The following is an 18,135-nucleotide window of genomic DNA, read 5'->3' as shown; positions in this document are numbered from 1 at the left end:
AATGAAACATCAACATATGAATGGTATGAATATTATATATTGAACATGAGAGATGTTACCATATTATCACTGCATTTATGGTGTGAATGATACATATGATACTTAGACAATGTATGAATGGTATTAATGATACACATGAGACGTAAGAGGTGTTATCATATATAATATGACGAGCACACTAATGGGATGAATGATACATGTGGTGAACATTCAATGTATAAATATTAATAATGATGCATATCAGACATACATTTTACTATTATATATAATATAATCAGTACAACAATAGTATGAATGATTAACGTGCAATTGTCAGTGTGTGAATGATATTAATGACGCATATAAAACATAAGCTGTGTTACCATATATAAGAAGTTCATAAACTACATGTGATACATAATCACTGTATAAATGGTGTGAATGATACTTATAATATATAAGCAGATTAAAAATGTATAATGTTAGTATGAGGTTCTGGTGGCATGTTAAAAATTAGTTCAAGCCAAAATCAAGTGGTTTGTAAATGCCATCATACTCTTGAAATAAAATTACTAGGATATAATGTAACTTAAATCACATTTGTAATTCTTAGAAAACCAACTTGTGTATGACTGAGTTTTATTCCAAATGACATGAATGCAATATGCTGCTTTCCAAACGGGAAAATGTTTATGCAAAGAACAAAATTCTATATTGCTATGATGTTGTTTGTGATTCTCAGAAAAATATGAAAACATCATTAACTTATGAAAGTAGGTGGGTTTTGGCAAAGGGGTCCGGGGGCGATAGGTTTGGAAGCATGGTTTCTCTGCATGAAGCAGTCTTTTGACAGCTTATCTTGATAACATTTAACTAGACTGATGACTGGTGTAAATATCTGTGTTTTGTTTATGCTTTATTGGTAAATAATGACAGAAAAAAACTAGATTATGTACTGTCCACAGTGTCTGTTGTCCATTCAGGAAGATGTTGTTGCTTTCCTTACATATATAGATAACTCATGAGAGGACCAAGTGACTCATAATCCAGGCTTCCCATTGGTTAACATTTGTAGTTTTTATATTACCTTGTAATCCATCTATCTATCTATCTATCTTTATTCACTGAACAAAAAATAAAGGTTACAATGAGGCTATTTTTAGACCTTATAATAATATAAAAACTATTGTTTTAAAAACAAAAGTCACTGAAATTCACCAGCTATAGTATACTGAGCTAACTATAACTTGCGTCCCAACCATGCATGGCTTATGACCTCACATACTACATACCTCATGACATGTTCAAAAATATAATTCATTACATCACTGATCAGCCAATTAATGTGATAGTTTGACCGTAATAATACTGGAAGGTATTCAGCAAGGTACATATAGACCTAATGTTCTACAGTCTCTCTACAACTAATGGTGTAAACGTTTGAAACATGTGTGGCCTCTTAATGGGTTTTCCGTGTGTAAAGGGAGTGAGCTTTCTGTGAATGGTTGTGCACAGGACAAACGCCCTGCAAAGCAGAGACTTGCTTTCTCGTCTCACAGATTGTCCACAAAATTTAATCTGTCTATAAAAGATTTGATATAGGGCAAATACAGAAGATACTTACTCTCCTTAGGGTACTTTAGTGTCTAGAGGGAGAGGGCTCTAAATGAGAAGTTATACACATAAGTGAAGACTGTATGCATTAGGTACTTGCCCACCCATGTGTGCCTGATTGCCCATTATAGGTCAGCTATCTGCAAAGTGTTCGGTACAGGGTGAAGCTGTTCAATGTAGGGCCTTTACAACCAAAGGGGCACTGGATGTCTAGAGGGAGAGGGCTCTCTGTGTAGGAGTTTGGCACAGACAAAAACAGTTCACAGTTGGTACTTTTCTACCCATGTCTGGTTCTTTGCCCACAATAAGTTAGATAGCTACAAAACATTTGGTGCAGGGCAAAGGGTGTACATAGTAGTGTCATGGAGTCGCGACTGGTGACTTGGAAAAGTGGTGGGCAGGGAAGGGGGGAATAACACAAAAATAAAAAATAAATAAATAAAAAACTCACTCGAATGTTGCCGCTGCTCTCCGCTGCACTAAAAACACAGGCTCCCAGCCTGCCCTGCGGCCAATCATGACGCTGCTCAAAGCAGCATTATGATTGTCTGGAGCGCCCTGGCTGGGCGCTCTAACGCAGACTGGGAGCCTGAGCTTGCTCTCTCCAACCCAGCAACACAGGCTAGGTTGGAGAGAGCCCTTGTGTGCATGTGTGCTTGGCCTGCCCGAAACAGCTAGCCAAACATACGTGAGCACTAAGGGGAGTTCTCTGTGCACTCCCCTCACTGGTCCTCACCCCCTTGGCCCCACCCCTTTAAAAATGAAACAATAATAAACATGGTTTGTTATTGTTTAATTTGAAAGGTTTGCAGCTCCAGCTGCTGGCGGGGGGAAGAGGGGTGAGGCCATAGCAGAGGAGCTGCCTCTGGTGTCTTGTCCACTTCAAGGGGCTTAGTTGTCTGGAAGGATTAGTTTCTCAATAAAGAGTTGTATGCATGGCAAAGGCATTTGTAGCAGCAGCAGTTTGCCTATCTGTGTTTGTTTCATTGCCCACATGAGATTGGCTATCCACAAAGGGGCATTTTTACAAGAAAGTGGCGCTGCACCAAAATTGGCAGCCCCATGCTGCGTCACTTCAGAAACGCAGGCATGTAGAGTATTTACAAAAATACAGCGCACCCCTGTGTTTCACCTAGAGTTGGCACTAAATTTAGCTGCCTAGCGCCAATGCAGGCACCCTTGCACTATGGTGCAAGGGTGCCTGCGTTGCAGGGAATGATTGTGTATGTGCAGGAAGGTGCACACATAGAAGTAGAAAATCATCATTGTTTATGTGCAGGAAGTGACACATTTCTCCATATAAACAATCATTAATGGCATTTTGATTTTTCTTTGTGCTCTGCATACTGCAGCAGTCGTAGAAAAAGCAAAATTGAGGAGAAATAAAAGTATTTCTCCTTGTTGTTCCACTCTAACGTCACCCCTGGGATAGCTTTAGTTTTGGCCATTTTCTTGTAAATCTAGGTCAAAGTCAAAACCAATGGGTGTTGTGTGAGTATGCCCACAGCAATACCCATTACATGCCCCTCTGCCACAGATGACTGCGTTGGGTGGGCCCACATTTACAAGGTGGCATTAAGCTACAAAAAGTGGCTTAAAGTCGCCTTGTAAATATGGCGCAGGACACTCGGCCACTGGAGCGTCACAAAAAGTGACACTCCAGTGGTGTTAGGGAGCTTGTAAAGTGTTTTGCACAGGGCACAGTCTGTGCAAAGAATGAGCTTGGTTCACCTTTAAGGGCTTGTGTGACTGAAGAGCAATTTATGGTTTACTTAATTCTGCACTGTTTATTACTTGCTAGCCTGTCTGATGAAGGGTGATATCCTGAAAACTGGTCCCAGGATGCTTGTTTTTGGTCTAGGTAGGACCTGGCCTGACAGCTTGGGCTGGACTGTTCCTATGAGGAACAGGGTCAAGACTGATTTGCATATGGCTGGGTCCAAACTCGGTTGGCACGGTAAGCAAAAGAATTGATGGATTGAACCCAGATCTGTGACTGGGGGTGAATGTTTGACTGGTTCCGCGTTCCATCCATCATTTGTGTTTCTTTGCTTTTGTCGCTATAAGTGTGCTGAGTATGCCCAGACGTGGGTCCTGGGCTCACTATGCCACTGGATTCAAACTAGCCTGGCTGATGAAGGATGATACCCTGAAACCGGACCCAGAATGCTTGTTTCCATCCAGGTAGAGCCTGTCTGCCAGTTCAGGCTGGACTGTTCCCGTGAGGAACAGGGTCAAGACTAATGTGCATATGGCTGGGTCCAAACTGGGGTGGCATGGTGATTAAAAGAACTGACTGATTAAACCCAGATCTGGGACTAGGGATAAATGTTTGGTTGGTTCCACATTCGGTCCATCATTTGTGTTTGTTTTCGTTTGTTACTTACTGTCATATCTGAAAGGCTGCACTGATTAGTTGAGTAATTTGTACAACAGTAGGTCTGATCATTTCCTCAGTGATGTCATTAGTGATGTCATTTGAGATGTCGACAGTGATCTAATTAGTGATATCACTGAACATATAATGAGTAATGTAATATGTGAGGTCATAAGCAGTGGATGCCGAGGAGAAAGTTATAGGCAGTTCATGTGTAATGAACGATTTTCATTTTAAACTTCCTAAAAAGGATTTATTTCATAAAACAAGGAACAATCCTAAATGCTCCTTTTCATCATGAGACATAACTAATGCAAATGAATTGTAATAAATTCACACTAACCTAATGATTGTAAGAAATGTTTGTTCTAGCTTCTGTATCTATAGAAGGTTTAATCTGTATTAGTAGTTACCACTGAAAGAATTAACTAAAAATGTAACATTAAAGACTCTTTCATACTTTTGTCACTTTTCAACACAAGGAGCATGACCAATTTCTTGGATATTTTACAACACAGCTGCTTGAGGCATGGCATCTTTATATAGTGTGACCAAAACAATCTGCCATCGCATTAAATTGGATTCTTGAAATCCGGTTCTCCGAAAGGATGCTTTTTCAATTGTATACACTGTTTTTTCTGGGCAAGCGAAAAAGTTACCGAGGCACTTTTCAATATGTTTTAAGTATGACAAAATCATCTGTTATGATAAACTCGTTTATTGTACAAACATGCGAAGACGCCTTTGATAATCCACCTAACTCCCTAGGAATCCTAAAGCAGTCTGTCAACTGAATTGACTTCGCTAAATCGGATGAAAATTATTTTGGTGCAGAAGACCTTACTCTGTCATTCTATGGAAAAGTAATAGCAACTATGACTAAAGTCCCACTCTCCAAAAACAATGCACATTGTTGAAATCATGCAAAATGTAACTACTTATATATAAATAGATTTTTCAAAGAGTAGCCCCCACATCCAAAACACAGACACGAGAAGATGATGCCGACAATAAAGCCCGTCATCTGACAGATAATATTGAACGACACGATTAACTTGATACATCATATAGGTAGAACCTAGATATGGAAGTTTAAGATTGCCATGATTGCCTCAGCCACTTGTAGTACCGATATTGTTCTAACTACTTTGATACATTTTGTAGGGAGTGGCAAAGATATGAAGCAGACAGAGACAGTGCAACTGTTAATGCCCCTTCCCCTCAATATCAAAATCACCTTTGGCTTAAACTCATAATTTCGGGCTGGGCAATCCCTACAGAGGGAGTTAACAAGTGCCAAAGTCTTGACTAAGTCCCTGGCCACAGGATAACAATGCTGAATTAACTGATCAAAAGAAGGCATTACCTGCTTTGATAGATACTGCACACATAAAAACAAAATAATTCTCAATCTGTTGAGGGCTGTCACCTATTCATACCACGAAAGATAAGAAAAGCTACAACTGCAGAATTAATAATTAGCATTGAAATACAAAAAGCAGTCTAAAACTGTGGATTTTTTACTATTATTTTGCACACTATGCCATCTCAATTTGGACATACCCATTTGCACATCAGTCATGATCCTGCTATATAGGAGCTGGGTTAAAACTGATTTGCATACAGCTGGGTCTAATGACATGTTTGGGAAACTTTATTACCGGCATATATTTATATAATCGTTTAGCTAGAATTATATCTGAAGTCTCTTAGAGCCCCGTCTAAAACATACTAGCTGGACTGCACCTCATGTTAGAGTTGGGGTGGTGGTCTCTGCCCACCTCAGTAAATTAGCCACATTGTTGCACTTTTTACAGCACTCACTAACTTATCTGAATATTTGTCTTTGTACTTCAATACTCCATATTTATTTGTTATTTCTTTTAATAATTACGAGGTTCTAAGGATCTCAACAAGAAACTACCAGTTACACATTAAAGCCAAGTCACAACTCTCAAAGTCAAATGGCCCAATTTATATAAGCAGAAAAGACATGGGCTGGAAAGAAATGCTGATTGAAAATTGAAAATGTTTTTCATTCTTCATAAATGGCAGGGGTTAGATTCATACCAATGCTCAAATTAGGGGTATTTTCAGGCATGAGATGCCTGAACACTAAAGTGCTTTTCTCAATGATGGGTGGCTTGTAAAAGGGACATTAAGCATGAATGATGTAGCAGCCTTAGTCATTACATGAGCGATCCTCATATGGAAGTATTTCAAGAGAGTTCTTTAAGAGTAAGTCAACCTATGTAAAATGTAATTATGTTCTTATCGACTAAATAGTCTCCAGAGCTGCAAGTTATGTCAGAAGATTATGTTGTCTTGTAGCTGCTAACTAATCTAGATATGGCTATTTGAGCCTTCTACACATAGTAGATTGTACTATTGGGTGCCCTTATTCACAGTGCAATGAGAGTGCCAATGCCCTGACACTGAGTCTGTCAATATTTCAGGAATAGTCCGAATAATCCTGAATCTGTAAATTTAGAAGTACACACTTTTAATGGTAAACCCAATGAAGGAAGGAAAACATATACTTTAGCCAAAACATTTTACTATATGTATTGCCTTTGATTGCACAGGAGACCTCTCTCCTGATAAGGAGGCATAACTGTCTGTGTATTTTAAAGTGCTAATGATAACAACATCAGATTTAAAAGCATTTACCTGGTGGCAATTATTTGTGTATCCGTGTGTCAGCTAGGAAAATAAAGAGAGCAATAGCCTAAATTTTGAAGTGACAGTCCTGCATGGAAAAATAAAGTGGATTGTCATGCAGGTGAGACTGGCATAGAAAATCATGCTTAATAATTCAATCTAAAATGTGTGTCAGTTGATAATAATAATCAAAGGACTTGGTAGATTCTGCAAGCCCTATGCCCCAGGAAGATCATGTTTGGTTAAATATAACCAAAGGACCCTGAGTTAAATCTATTTTCAGGATGTTTGTTGAAGCACCTTTTACCAACCCTCTTGCAACTGTTGATAAAGGGTTTAATAAGATTAAATAGGAAATTACCTCTAAGGCCAAAGAGAGGTGTACTAATACCAGCATACAGTTCCTAACCATCTAACTGCTATAACATTATACATCAATGTAAGCAATAACGTTTCTGTTTAATGAAAGGGCAGAAGGTAGGAGACCATAATCTTCAAAATGGTCATTCACTGGATGACTGCTGACTTTTCCATACTTTTAGTCTCCAGCAGGGAATCATGATCAGATATAAGTTAACCCAAACATCAGACTCTAAGGATAAGAAAGGATTCCCCCAACTGGTTTTAGGAGTAGGAATCAATCTTACCTCTAGATTTTCTAAATGTCTCAAGTAAAAGATCAACACAGAATAGACCAGCTCATTATCACCCAGCCAAGATTTAGAATATTTAAAGCAAATCAATTTCTGCTTAAGGGAAACCAGATTTGATTTCTCTTAATCAGAAAATTAAATGGACTTGAGAAGAGGAACTAGATGCTGATATATTTGAGTTGTGATGATTCTTGGTAGGAAATATCCCAGCCATTTTGCTGCTGATCCTAAATGTCAGAAGGATTTTAGCAAAGAAAATGGGATAAAGGTAAAAAATAATACTTTTTTGTGAGTTGTTAGCAACTTTTATCTTTCATAGGCTTTGGCAGAAAGGCAACCTGGAATCCCAAGAGGCTTTATTCTACCAGCAGAGTTGTTTTTCATTATCAACCTATATTTTCCTAAAGGTGTTTTCCTAATTTATTTTTGAAATTCTGTTCATGTTTTCATGGCCCAATTTTTTCCTTTGGAAACCAGGTGGATGTATGTATTTGCCCAGTCATACACAGTCCCAGAGCTCGATCAGTACATTAAGATTTGGATTAGTGAGGCAGCATTGATTTAGTTGACAAGTTATTCATGTTGCTTTCTTAAATAAAACGTGTGAAAACCTGATTTCAGTAGCAGCTTTGGAGACTTAAAATGCAATGAAAAAGCCCACATGACTATATCTTGCAAAGGGTGAACGTTATCACAAATAAACAACCCAGGTTGTGCTGTTGCAAATGTTTAACAATAGGGTTGTTATCATAGAGTGAAATTATCCAATTCTTCAAGAAACATCAACCATAATGTGCACAATGTAACTTGATATAAAAGTAATCATTGTAATTTTAATTTATTTGAATTGGAGGTTATAAAAAATAGGCAGGAGACAGTTTTGCCTGAAATTAGTTAAAGATATTGCCTTGCCTCTAAGGCACTAGGTATACATTGAGCTTTAAAGCTTTATCAAATCATTTAGAAACATCCCTACAGGCAGATCAATGCACCAAAAATATCCTCTATTACCACTCCGGCACTAACAACTCTTCTAGTTCTAGGTTTTGTATCCCACACAGGATAATTCAAATGAGCCACATGGTAAATCTTTGGACAAACTATGCCAAGATTACATGTCCCATGCCGTCCTTTGGGTATTTTAAAATAAGCATACTATAAAAAAAATATATATATTCCAGCAATCACAGGAGGATACCTGCCATCTAAAAATAATTATTTCCTTTGACATCAAAACTATCTTCACATTCACTCTCCCTAAACATAACAGGTCCAAATAACTCTGATCAATGTGAATGCATAGCTTTCCCTTATGTTGCCAATCTAGAGCTAATGCTGGTAGGTTTCCTTTCACTTGGTGCTCAATTTCCTCTCTCTTCCACCTATGGTGTTTCTTTTTATCAGTTTCAGATTTGAACTCTAGGTCCCTCCTTCTATTCTCCACTAAATTTAAAAATGTGTTCTACACATTGATCATTGAACAGGTCAGATTCAGACTGTGTGCATATGCAGTGGCTAATGGCTTGAGAGATAGAAAATACTTTCCTGCTATTTTGGCACTTTTAAAATAAGGATTTTAATTCAGATGTTTAAACATAGGGACTTCTGAAAGAACCAAATCATAATTTGAAAAGTAATATTGAAAACAACCCTGTCTATAGAGTATACTCAACAAAGGACTACAGGAAACTCCATATGTCAAAGGAATGTGGTATTAAGTGATGACTTTGAAATAGAAGCAGTTAATTGTGTGCAGCCATAGCAATCCCTTGCATCTATATTATCAATTTATACATAACGCAATCTGGAATATACGATTGTAGAATAATCTCCCCTAGAATCATCTATGTGCAAATCTTTATCATCTAATCTATATAAGCCATTATCTCTAGGACTCAGTACCAGTAGGGGAACACTAGATGCCATTTCATTTGCTGCAGAAAGGGTAGAGGAAAATGCTACTATCAATAAAATTAATAGTACTACAAGGAAAACAAACAATATTGCACCTAATATATACCTACATCTAAGGCTTAGGTTTTCTTTCACACTTTCTCTAAAATCAGATCTTTGAAGTGGAACACAGCAGTAACATAGTATCCTCCATCAATTCCACCTGTGTAAAGTGACAAAACAAAGTCCAAGTGATGAACAACAGATATATTTACAAAAGCTTCATGAGTCTTACTTAGCCGTGCTCCATGTTCTTCTAAAGGGCAAAGTTACGCTCCTTCACTTATGCCTCGGGCCTCTGTATGCTTCATAATTCCTAAAACGCAAAGTCCCTAAAATATGCAAAGTTCAAATTCACTAATAATCACATCTAGAATGAAATGCCTCAAACTATTCAGCAACAAAGGACTTTCAAAATCAGATTTAAACTCAATGTTCAGTTCAAGGATGTTCAGTTGAATCTGCAATGTTACACCAAAACTCCCCAAATGTTCTCTCTCTGCCATCTGGAGCAAAGTATGTCTGTTAGAAATGGGGTCTTTCAATGGCAGTCAGGTTACCCCCAGTTCAAGCAAGGACCCTCACTCTAGTCAGGGCAAAGGAGAAACACACCTGGTTAACCCCACTCACACCCTTGGTAGCTTGGTACCAGCAGGCAGGCTTAACTCAGAAGCAAAGTGTAGTGTATTTGTACCAACACACGCAGTAATACAGTGAAAACACTACAAAATGGACAGCACACCAGTTTAGAACAATAGGCAATATTTATCTAAATCAAACATGACCAAACTGAGAAAAATCCAACATACACAAGTTAAAATATGAATTTTCAAAAGAATAAGAGTCTTACTCTATAGAAAACAATGGAAATGATGATTTTGCACAAAGTACCTGGTTAGCGTAAAAAACAAAGACGCACGGGCGAGCGCGCATCGGAAAAGGCAGCGATGTGTTGATTCCTCCCTCGCAAGGGAGGCTGTGTGTCATTTCTTCTCCGGTCGGGTCGGCGGTGTGTCATTTTTCTTCCTTGCAAGAGTCAATTCCCGATGTTTACCTTGGATCTGCTCAGAGTCGGGATGACTTTGACACCCATGAACAATGCGTGGAAAATCTGGTCGCACGGTGTTAGAAAACTGTACTGGGCGGTGTTCTGGGTTGTTTCACCAGCTGCAATGCGTTCATCTCCCAGCCACGATGCAGGTGGAGCGTGGATTTTAGCCGCAAAGCCGGCGCGCTTCATTTATCACCTGCGGTGCTAATGGTGCGTCAAAAATCTCCCCATACAGCGTTCTGTGCATGGATTTTCAGCTCTTGTTCTGCCAACTTCACCTTTCAAGGGTCCAGGGACTGGATAGGACACCACTTGGCATGGCAGGAGTCTCAGCAGAGAGTCCAGGTGTTAGCAGAGGAAGTCTTTGGTGTCCCTGAGACTTCAAAACAGGAGGCAAGCTCAGTTTAAGCCCTTGGAGATTCTTCACAAGCAGGAATATATCACACAGTCCTGTCTTTGTCCCCTTTCACAGGCAGAAGCAGCAACTGCAGGTTAACCCAACAAAGCACAGTCACAGGCAGGGGCAGCACTTCTCCTCAGATGTTCAGCTCTTCTCCTTGGCAGAGGCTCCTTTTGGTTCAGAAGTGATTTAATTTTCAGGGGTTTGGGATCCAACACTTATACCCCTTTCTGCCTTTGAATTAGGCAAACTTCAAAGGAAACTTTCAGTTGTTCACGGAACCCAGACACACAGCAGGGGGGTTAGAGACTGCATTGTGAGAGTGCAGGCACAACCCATTCAGCTGTAAGTGACCACTCCTCCCTCCCCTCTACCACAGATGGCACATCAGGATATGCAGGCTACACCCCAGCTCCCTTTATCTCACTGTCTAGAGGGGATTCACAAACAGCCTAGCTATCAAACTGACCCAAACAGGAAATCCACAAACAGGCAGAGTTACCAAATGGTTTAAGCAAGAAAATGCGTACTTTCTAAAAGTGGCATTTTCAAACTAACAATCTGAAAATCAACATTACTAAAATGTGTATTTTTAAATTGTGAGTTCAGAGACCCCAAATTCCATATTTTTACCTGCTCTAAAAGAGAATTTGCATGTTAATGATATTTGAAGGCAGCCCTATGTTAACCTATGAGAGGGATAGGCCTTGCAACAGTGAAAACTGAATTTAGCAGTATTTCACTGTTAGGACATGTAACAGACATCAGTACATGTCCCACCTTTAACATAACCTGCAACCTGCTCATGGGGCAACCTAGGGCCTACCTTACATGTATAAAAAGGGAAGGTTTAGGCCTGGCAAGTAGGTACACTTTCCAAGTAAAATTGGCAGTTTAAAACTGCAGACACTGCAGTGGCAGGTCTAAGCCAATTTACAGGGCTACTTTTGAGTGTGGCACAACCAGTGCTCCAGGGGCACTAGCAGCATTTGATTTACAGACCCTGGGCACCTCTAGTGCAATTTACTAGGAACTTACTAGTAAATCAAATATGCCAATCATGGGTAAGACAATTACACATACATTTTACATAGGAGCACTTTCACCTTAGCACTGGTTAGCAGTGGTAAAGGGCCCAGAGTATAAAAAATAGCAAAAGCAAAGTCCAGCACACATCAACTGCCTGGGAAGCTGAGGCAAAAAGATGGGGAGAACATGCCAAGGTTGCCAAGTCTAACAATGTCCATTCAGGTTAAGAGTACCTCTGACAGGGCTCTCTCTTTCTCTTTGACCTCCTCAGTGCCAATCCTTTTGTTCTCACTTTTATTAATATCAGAGTCCTCAGTATATCAGAAATTGTCTGAGGCACATGCTGTTTAGGCAGATTCGGTTTCTCTCTTTCTTGTCTTTTGGTCCAGTGGCCTACAGCTTCCACTCACTTCCACATAGCACTAGGTCCTTCTTCGGAGTCAGAATCGGAAGCCTACTCATTGGCCACTGCAGTACGAGACTCTCATGTTTCAGTTTCAACTGTAAATCTCTACAGACCACCCTCAGACTGGACATGTGCTGTTTCAGGGTCTGTTTGCTTCCTGACAGCAGGATGAATCTGCTCCTGTTGTCTCACTGTCACCACCAGTACTTCTGGAACAGGTCCTGTTCCATTTGGGGGACACTCAACTCAGTGAGCATGGGAAGCATGGTTCCAGTTAGGGAGACCTCTACATTTAACCGCTGTTGTGGTTAACAAAATGACTTGATATGGGCCATGCCAACAAGGCTCCAAACACTTCTTCCTTACTTGTTTCTTCACCAAGACCCAGTTGCTGAGGTGAGGTTATTGCACTGTACTTGATAAAGAGGGACTTTGCCTGCTCTGACCTGTTGAGACACAGAATGTACCACATCAGCTAGCCCTTTACAGCAGTCCAGGACCATATCATCTGTAATGTTCACAAGGGCATTCACAGGGATACCTGACAATCCCAATGCTCTTCCCATGATGATCTCATGGAGACAGTCATGTCTTCTATTCAGGTGCACTACGAAGTCTCATCAACACCACAGATAAAGTATCGGGAAATTTCAAAGATGTTGAAGCACACAATTTTTCCAGTCTGGATTTCATCGTCCCATTCACCTGCTCAAAAAGACCCAAATCCTCAGTTCTATTACTGTAATGTATTCTCTGTTCCTCTTCCAATGCTGCACACAATGATCTCAGGACCTCATTATTAAAATGAGTGCCTCAATCTGATTCCAGCGAAGTTGGAAAGCAAAACCTAGGGATAAGCTTGCTCAACAATAATTTTGCTACAGTGAGACTGTCATTTGTTTCTGGTTGGATAAGCTTCAACCCTACGGGAGAAGATACATACAATCACCACAACATATCCCAGCCCATTACATAAAGGTATCTCAATAAAGTCCAATTGCATCCTGTTAAAGGGTCCTCCTGATCTCCCTATGTGACTTAGTTTTACTGCAGTTTTCTTCCCAACATTCACACAACACACATGTGCCGCAACATTTTAGCCATCAACCGGAACTTAGGATTAAACCATGTTTGCCTAAACAAACACACCATTGCATCTCCGTCAACAAGAGCTGGACCATGGGAATACAAGCCAGTAGAGGCAACAAGCTATTCAGCAACACTAGACTTCTATCCATTGAAACCCAAATGTCACCATAAACTGCTCTGACTCAAATCTGCTGCTCTTCCTCTGCCATTTCTTCCTGAAGCCTTTTTACCTCTTCCCATGTGTCATCATGAACCTCTCTGGGACCACAACTGTCTGAAGTCCTAGCCATCACCAAAACTGTACTGACTATCGGTAAAATTGTAACCTCATTGATGCGATGAAACAAAGCATGCCCTAGTAAAATTGATCAATTCAGCCACTTGTGCAGAAAATATTCCTTGAAGCGAGGAAGCTTCAACATCTCCTGTAATGGTGCAGACTACATAAGCTGCTCCCAGACTTCCTCCATTGTCTTGTAAACATAAGCCAGGAACATGTGGCACAAAATCAGATTTAAGTAGTGGCTCATCTCGTATATCTGGTCTCACCTTGGTGCTTAATTCAGTGATACCGAGAAGTCATGATCCACTTCACAGTCATCATTTTCATGGTCGGCTACAGGTAACAGGGTGACATGATGGTGAACAGCACAGCTCTTGACAGTCACATTCCCTGCCACAAGAATAAAACGTTCATACTTGGTAAGGCGGCTTCTTGTCAAATGCATTGTTCTAGTCCTTTCACACCTCATGTTGCTCACACTAATGTCCCCCACTGTTTTAAACAAACCTGGCAGCACAGAAGCTATGGGATCAGGAGTAGCATTTCTGTGTAATTGTGTAAGCACTGAGAGAGTGCAGTCATCCCTCTCACTGCAGAGAAGTGAAAGTGACTTATTGTAATATGCCATTCCCAGAGCTGAGACATGACAGAGACTTTCTCACAATTGTATCAAGCAATTGTTATCCTGGGGTACCAGATCCAACACATCCTTGTGTGTCAGCCTCTGGAAAGGCTTGGCCACCAGGGAAAAAATCAATATCCACTGGTGAAAGTAGCCCACCAATCCCAAAACCACCCTGACTTCTCTCTGGGTAGTTAGTGGATTCATTTTCATAAAATCCTCTCTTGTGCCACTTTCCTTGCTCACTTCTCAATGTCATGCCGTAGATGTTGAACCTCATTATGACAATTCTATAACTTTACTGGGGACATTTCATGTCCATTCTCAGCTAGGTGGTTCAGCAATGCAATAGCATCTTGTTACGATGTACTGAATTAGGACTGAATTATAAGTATGACCAGGGACTCAAGATTCCTCTTGAGAATCTGGTTGAAAATGGAGGGTCTCTCAGTATACCCTTGTGGGAGTCAGCACTATGCTGAGACATGATTTCCGAACCAAAATGCGAAGAGAAACTGACTGCCCTCATAAAACAATTTATTTAAAAAAGCGTGCACTTAGCCTCACCTGGAATCTGAAACAAAATCACAGCTGGATTTGTTACCATGGAACAACAAAGAACAACAATGTTGCTCAACTTTCGCAGGTCCTGCACAATGCAGTACTTCCTCTTTGGCTTCTGTAAGCCCTTAATGGGTGAAATGCATAAATCTAACATAATTTCCTTCAAGATTTCCTGTACAATCATGGACTCGATAACCGGAGTTATCCTAGTAATCATTTCCGGTGTCAAATTGTATTGAGGCGTTCTCGGGTAAACAGCATTTAGCTTCACTCTGATTCGAACAGGTTCAACACCCTTGATCAAACAGGTATCCTTTCCTGAAAATTCCCACACTTCAGATTTCACTGTCTCTTTAAGATCTGGTAGCAAATTACCAGTGGTGTAAGACCCATCATTCCCTAATTTAAAAGCAACATCCTTATCATGGATTTGCATCTCTATGCCTTTCGGCATACAGTAGATGATACAATTTAATTTGCAAAGGAGATTCCTCCCTAGAAGACTCACTGGGCTAATATCTAGATTCTCTTTTAATTACTTTAATTCACGGGCACTTCTGTTGTTTCTTCAGGGGTTATTTGTTTATTTACTTCTATAACTTAGATTACTTTTCCCAAGAGGGGTGAGTTTCTACTGTTCTCAAAGTAGAATGGGTAGCACCAGTGTCAACCAAAAATGACAGGGGTGACCATTCACTTTTCCATCTACAAATGGGCCATTCTCATCTACCTCTAAGACAACACCAAGTACCCAATCTTCCTCCCTCCTCAGGCATCGTCAGGCTGACTGATCGGAGCCATAGTATTCAAATGTGTCAAACATAGGAAACTTTATTATTCTGAAACACATTCAAATTCATGTTGGGAACTTGATTAGAATAAAGTCGGGGGCCATTTGCATTTTGCTGTGACATTGGGGTTGTAGAACCTGCATCACTGAAGCTTGCAGTACAATTACAATTCTGCCCTCTCAGTCTCTGCATTTCAACTCTGTGCAAGATTGTTACTCTGGGGTTGTCCAAATCTTGAATTCTGGAGTTGGTTGGCTGGGTTAAGATGACATTCATGCTTCTAATGCCCCAATTTGTTGTGATAGTGACAAGTTGTTGTCTTCTTCAGACTACCCACATTCATCCCTGTACTAGAATCAATTGGTACACCTCAACCTCTACCCTGCATTGCAGTACTACCTCGCTTATACACACTTTACATAGCACCAACATTCCCTACAAATGACTACTTCTCTGAGCAGCCTTCATCTGGTCAACCATTAACTTCTTCAATTTCTTCTGTTTTATCTCAATTTCATCACTACAGTACTTCATATATCTCAAGATCTAATCTACTGATCTATTCTGCCAGCAGATCAAATGCTGTTGAATCATCATGCTGATTCACGTCTAAATCCTGTCACAAACCTTGACTCAAAATGTCCAATAGCCTTTGGTTCAGACACCTCCATTCCACTACACTGCTTGAATGTGTGCAGCAATCTCTCATAGTAAGCATGGATTGCCTCTTTAGGTTCCTGAGTTGTCCTGCCAATTTTCATCTAATCTATATCTTTGGGCGACACCTTTGACTTCAAGAATGTCATCAGCTGCTGATACTTTCTAATCACCAACGGTGGAGGGCCTTTGGTCACTAGACTTCTTGGTGGTTCTGACTCAGGCCATTTAATGGCTATTTTACACTCTAACCACAAGTCACTCAGAACCACAATGTCAATCAGAGTGTTCAAATGAACCCATAACACCTGTGAAAGCTTCACAAGCATCTCATCTTGCTTCTACCACTCCACCGTCTTTTTCCTCAGCTTTGGAAGTCATTAGTGAATGATGCAAGATCACTTCTACTCCAAGGCACATGTGCATGACATCCACCAGGCACTTCCCTCAAAGGGAAACTTGATTCCCTCACCTCTCCCACTATAGGAGGAGGTGGTTCTCCCGTTTGTTTCTTTGGTTCTTTCATCCTCGCTCATCAAGCATCCCATTTATCGAGCTTATTCCATTTCTGAATATTTTGAATTACTCTTTAATTTGCATGTTCATCCATAAAGTTCTCATGTGTCTTCCTCATTAAAGCATACATAACTGTTTTTTTACAATGCTTTGGTCCTATTCAAGTCTATTCCGTATTTTTGAGCCAGCTCTAATAGTTTGTCATAAACTTGTCTTGCATGTCTGATAATACCCTTATACATCAGCATAAGTTCATTTTCATGATAAGTACCTAAATGAGTCATTGAAAGGTTCCTATTAATCAACTCAGCCAATTGTAACTACAATTTTGCCACATCCACCAGGGTCACTCTCTTCAGTGACTGAATTGTTCACTGACTCACCTGAGTACTCGCGCTTTGTCTTGAAGGAGTATCGCCATTAAATGCCTTCACCCACTCATCTACTACGTTAGCACTAAGACTCCACGCCAGAACAGGGACTCTACATATTTCCATCTGCATGGGTACTGTTACTAGAATTTAAAGTTGGCTCTCATAGGGGAATTCCAGAAGCCGGCATTCTCTGATATGTACCTACGGAATACACCCTGAAAAATTCAAAGTCCTATCAGCACTCAGCACACATAGAGAACTTGTGTGTTAGAACAAGAGGGACAAATCCTCTCATCTCAGGACTTACCATAGCACTATTTGACCAACCTATTACACCAGGGACAGCCAAAGTATAAGTTGTCTTTCTTGGGCAGTCAGGCTTATACATGGGTACCACAGGACCATTAGCAACTGCTACAAAAAGAACATCAGCAGTATTTAGGATGATAGAATCAGTAGGAACACAAATTCATAAATCTTCGTTCCTTGGTTCATAAATGATATTTACAGAAGTAACCTCCACAGGACCAGGAGTCAATTTTACCAGAGCAGTTGCTAATCTATTAATTGTGCTATTTCCAATCTCCTCCCGAGTCTTATTGTATGGGGTGAATGGTCTGACAATAGTACACCAAGAAAGCTGCCTCCACAGTGACTGTCACTAACCTCACTCATATCATCTGGTTCGTTTCACTTTACTTCCTTCTATTTTTTGCCTCTTTTCTTTTCCATTTCTTCCTCGAAAGCTTTGCTTGTCAAGGTTGGAAACAATCTAACTCCCTTTATCATATCCGTTCACCAACTTTTTGTTCAGCACCTCATCTAGTAGCAACCACATATGTGTGCCTCCTCTTCTGACTCATCCATGATATTTATTTATCTCTCTAGCATGAGCTGCATGTTCTCAAGTATTAAGCACCTCATAATGTGCAGGTCTAGGAGGTGGTTTCATTCTGTTCAACTCTCTCTTCAAGTTTTCTATATTTCTCAAATTCTTTTTCTATGATCTTATGCCATTGAACAAGCGAAATACATGTAAGGAGCCCTACATTTATTGCCATATAATGACCTGAGGTATCTTCGGTAGGGGCCTCTTCTCCCTCCCTACTAGGTATA

The 18,135-nt window shown here is 40.2% G+C and overlaps 1 protein-coding gene across 4 annotated transcripts in view; it reads left to right on the top strand.

Moving 5' to 3' along the window:
• The window catches only part of SHISA9 (shisa family member 9), a 1,108,248-nt gene that overhangs the window by 853,131 nt on the left and 236,982 nt on the right, over positions 1 to 18,135 (top strand). The window lies entirely within an intron of this gene.

This window comes from Pleurodeles waltl, chromosome 10 (assembly GCF_031143425.1).
Source record: "Pleurodeles waltl isolate 20211129_DDA chromosome 10, aPleWal1.hap1.20221129, whole genome shotgun sequence".
Taxonomy (NCBI): domain Eukaryota; kingdom Metazoa; phylum Chordata; class Amphibia; order Caudata; family Salamandridae; genus Pleurodeles; species Pleurodeles waltl.
This window is presented reverse-complemented; position numbering and strand designations above follow the sequence as displayed.